Below are 5000 nucleotides of genomic sequence, written 5' to 3'. Positions count from 1 at the left end.
AGGGCTAGTCAAGGTCTGATTTGAGCTCGCAAGCCGCAACACAATCAACACAGAAATTCAAAATGAGCCATTTAACATTCAATGGTTTATTGTTTTTACTAGCCCACCTCAATAGAAGAGTTCTTACTTTAATGATTTATGAAAGCACAACAATTCCCCAAGAAAATCGCACCGTGCATCTAGTTGTTACTATAACGTTTTAGTTTCTATCATTGCACTCACTTTTCTCTGAATAAATTGACACTTCAACAGAGGTTGCATAAATGTGTTTGTGGGCTGCCAGGCTAATGACTCCTGCAGAACAACACCCAGCCCTGGGTCCCTGCCACTGAGGCAGCAGTGACGTCCAGTTACACTTGGCCCATGCCAATATATAATTCATGATCCCCCGGATTCAGCGTGAGTTGAGTGTTTTCCATGGTTATGTCATTTGCATTTTTATTCACATCCAGTGTGTTTCAGTGGTAGACGTGGACTTTTCTGTGGCTTGTATGTGTGTGTTTGTGTGTGCGTGTGTGTGATATAGGTCCACTGTAGTCACCTCAGCTTAGGGCTGCACGATTATTGCCAAAATGATTATCATGATTATTTTGATCAATATTGATATCACGATTATTTACCACGATTATTCATTGAAAAAAAAAATCTTTCGAATTTCTACCACCCCCTTGTGGTAGGAGCCACACACTGTGCTCAGCGGCAAATTGCCGCCAGGCCACGCCCCCCCCCTCCCCCTGTTTTCACGCTTCGCGCCGGACCCACGCAGTCGCAGACAGGTGTACAGGGAGCGCTTGGTTTGCTTTGCAGCGGAGGTAGAGCGTTTACTGCATGGGCGGGGCTCGTTTCTTTTTTCGTTTTCTTTTTTTTTGCGGACGCATTATTTAAAATTAAAAATTTAAATGTAAATTTAAATAAAAAAAAAAAATCTTAAAAATTAAATGTAAAAAAAATATCGCGAAAATATCGCGGGAACACTACGCGTCATCGTGGGACGCCAATATCGTCATTGCGATAAAAATTCGATATATTGTGCAGCCCTACCTCAGCTGCAAACAGATAACTAATCTAGGATACGTCATATGCGGCCGTCCCCAGTATTCAGTTCCCTCCTCCCCATCCACACCCACCCACACCCACCTCCTCGCCAACTCGCGAACCCACATCACCCCTCAGCAGCTACAACCTCAGTTCAAAAGCATCTGCTCTCCGACGGCGACTTAGTCTGATATTTATATATTCCGCGAGACAAGGATGAGCTCATCGCGTGCTCGGGGAGAGGCTTCTGAAGCTTGTACCAGTCAGCATCCCTGGCTCCGTCAGCCTCCGTCAGCCTCCGTCAGCACGAATGACCCTAGGGTGGCTGGGGGAAGCAAGACGCTCAAACCTGAACCTTAAGCATCGCACTCCTGCCATCACTTTAGTAAGTAAGATAATTAAATATGTATTCTTTTTTTAAATTATTTAAGCCGTTTCCGACGGTAACTGTGATTAAGGCCGCGTTCACATCTAGCGTTTTTTGTAATAGGGAAAAGTTGAGCCAACCGTTTTTTCAACAAAAAGAAAAGCTGGCAGCGTTTTTGGCCCTAAAAGCGCCGAGAGCGTTTTTTCTATTGCCTATCAACGAACCCATTCTAGACCCGACGTTACCCGCCTACTATGTATCCAGGATAGAGCCCATTAGACATGTTGTAGATCTCAACATGTTCTGTAATTAAAACTATTAATCGCTCCACCGGCACTTTCCCGAGTGCCATTGTTTCTTGTTTTGACAGTTGAGAGTTTCCTTCGTGACGAAGTGTCAATGTTCCGCTTGTGATTGGTCAGTTGCCCAAAAGACGCCTGACGTCGGCCGCTTTCTTCCTGAAAGTTGAACTTTTTTCAACGCTCCGTATGGCAGAAAAAAACACTGGGAGAGGCGTTTAAATAAGCGGCCGTGACTTTTTCCAGAAACGCTCTGCTCCATAGGAATATAATGTAAAACAAGCGCTGGCAGATTTAAAAAAACGCTAGATGTGAACGCGGCCTAAGTATGGCCAGGTGTTAAAACAGCGTTGAATTTAGTTCATTGATGTTAATATTATATTTTAATATTTTCGTAATTATTGTTTTCATGGGCCATGGTTCAAGCTTCTGCATTTAGCCTAGGGCGAACCAGGTGGACGGGGTGTGACAGAACGGTCGGAGAGGAAGGGACTGGGAGGAGACTTCTGAAACCATAGTGTATGTAATTGCTACTCAGCTACAGTGCTTAATAACATTTGCCAAAGAGAGTCAAGTTTGTTGAGATTCAATTTCAACCGAACAAAATTCTTGTTCTGCACGACTAGCGAGATGCACAGACCTAATTCATTAATCAATTTCTCCTGAAATTGCATTTATCTCGATTTTGCCCGAACTAAATGACTAATCCCCAATTGGGATTGCATTATAACTTGGTGGAAAAAGCATACGTGAACATATTTTATTTGTGTTTTAATTCAGCCGCTTATCGCAAGGAACAGCCTGTGTGACTCCAGTTCATGCAGAGCAGTATCTTAATTAGATTTCAGTTAACCAACAAACACAAAGAACGACTTCTATTTGAAACACTGGGTACATTTAATAAATACACGAACACAGCCTTTCACTCACTAATAGCTGATGGAACCACCCAACCATAAGGCACTGACACATTCTTTGTGATATTTTCCCTTGTCACGACATACAGAGTGACGCACACGCCGCTCACTTAATGTCATGGTAGAATGACAGGCTGCATTAGCTGTTAGCTAGCTCCTGAGCTAGTTCCTTTTCTTTTCTAGCGAGATGGAGACGGATACAAATGCCTCGTTTCCGACCAGGGGAGAGCAGAGCGGTTCGGGTAGGGCGGCTCGGAGCGGGACAGAATGTGACACAGATAAACAAAGAACAACAATGGAGGATGTCCAGCAGTTCCTGAACTTTTGCGCAACATTTTCTTCAATAAACTAAGCTTTCGCCGTTGTCCAGAAATATACTTCGCGAGTACTTTGTTTGTTTGTCCTTATCCCCCTGTCGCACGGAAATGACAATTCTGTCGACCAATCAACGGATGGCAGTGTGTAGCTTAACCTTTTCCTACCTTCACCTCGTTCGTTGCAAAAAGACCACCAGGACACCGTTTGACCCAATCCTTTCAATCCTGTCAGACCCTTCCGACTGACAGACTCCACTTTGTTCCGAACCCCAGTGCTCCACCCCTGCCAGGCCGCTCCAGCCCAGCTCTGTCCCCCCGTCACCCCCAAAGCCCTCACCCCCTGGACCCCATCCCTTCCCCAGCGCTGCTGTCATCCCTCCCTGCTGCCTCAGTGCCTTAGGGGCATAAGTCTGGTTATCACAGGATTAGAACAAGGACACACACACACACACACACACACACACACACCCAAACAAAGGTATACACAAACATACACTCACACACCCACACAAAATAGTCTCTGAAACCACACACACACACAGACACACACCTCAGGACGGCCTTCTTTAATAGCATTCAAAGGGAGAGCGCAGTCAATCCGCTACCTTTCATGGATTAGTGGCTAATCTCACAGAGTGAGGAGCAGCTCAGGGCACTTTGGAGGGAGGAGGAGGAGGAGGAGAAGAAGAAGAAGAGATGGAGGAGGAGAAAAGGACAAGGGCCTGACCTTCAAGATGAAGGGTAAAATGATATTTAAAGACTGGAGCAACAGGGGAGGGAAACATGGACACGTTGCTCTTTTGTCCGTTATTTTCAAAGGGTTAGTGAAGTGGAAGTGTTAAAATCTAAAGTCAGGCGTTATTCATTTAGAAGAAGCAGACTTAGGAGGCAAAAAGGTCCAGATAGGGGAAACAAGCCAGTCACCTACCCCACCCACAGTGGGTGGTCTCGATGTAAGACCCTCCGCCCAGCACAAAAAACGGAATGAGCAATCTACCCAAGAGATGCATTGCTAAGCCCAACTCGACGTAGAAAAATGAACCCACCATGAAATGGGTCCACTACAAAGAGTGTGATGCTGTAGTCGCTTCATTGCAATATACACAAAGAGATATGGCCATCGATACTGTGTACATTGATTCTGCTGAGCTGGCACGTTATTAATTGCCGCAATCCATTGGAGATAATAAATGTCCTCATACATCACATTCCCATGGACTATCAATCGTTGGGAAGGAGGCTGCTTTAATGTTTCCCTACACAGTTTTAATGATTTTCTTGCCCTAAGACCCCAGACGAATTCGGTATTCTCTGTGGCTTCCTCTCCAGCAGAAGCAGATATTTCATTGATATTTATAAGGAATGGAAGCTTGATCTTAGCATGGCAACTAGCTACAGAGAGCTAGCCTAGCACCACAGATGTTTCATTGGTATTTACAAGAAATGTAGGCTTTTGGCTAGCTTAGCATAGCAACTAGCTACAGAGGGCTAGTACCGCAGATGTTACATTGGTATTTACAAGGAATGGAAGCTTGTGGCTAGCCTAGCATAGCAACCAGCTTAAGGGAGCTAGAACCGAACATTTTTCATTGGTATTAACAAGGAATGGAATCTCGTGGCTAGTACCATGTCGGTCGTCTCTTGTTCATTGTCACCAAACCAAATTATGGCTGCCCTCTTGTCTTGTCTTTTCCTTCATGCGAGAACCATGCAAACGTTATTGCTCGGGATCTAATTTGGCCAACGACTCACCTTCCCCTAATATTGGCGGAAGAGGTTGAAATGAGCCCCCCCCAGCCCCGACCCTGATTGTGTTCTGAGCTGTGGGCCGACCCGAGGGTCCGGCATGTTGGAGCGCTCAGGGTCTGATAGCACCAATAACTCAGCAGGGAGATTACGACAGTAATTTGACCGGAGCAGAAGAAAAGCCATTACATCACGGCGGCGTGCGAGCCTCAGTTTAATCACAGGAATTGACTTTTATAAAAAGGCGCGCCGGTGAAGTGGCGCCCAATTCCTGCGCTCCGACTTCCAAGGTCTTTTTTTTCTTTACGGGGGATCTGCT

The 5000-nt window shown here is 45.5% G+C and overlaps 1 protein-coding gene across 1 annotated transcript in view; it reads right to left on the bottom strand.

Moving 5' to 3' along the window:
- LOC132464929 (delta-like protein 1) overlaps positions 1-5000 on the bottom strand; it is a 17752-nt gene that overhangs the window by 6683 nt on the left and 6069 nt on the right. The window lies entirely within an intron of this gene.

Source organism: Gadus macrocephalus, chromosome 9 (assembly GCF_031168955.1).
Source record: "Gadus macrocephalus chromosome 9, ASM3116895v1".
Classification (NCBI taxonomy): domain Eukaryota; kingdom Metazoa; phylum Chordata; class Actinopteri; order Gadiformes; family Gadidae; genus Gadus; species Gadus macrocephalus.
Note: the sequence above shows the minus strand (reverse complement) of the source record. Positions and strands in the feature narration are given on the sequence as shown.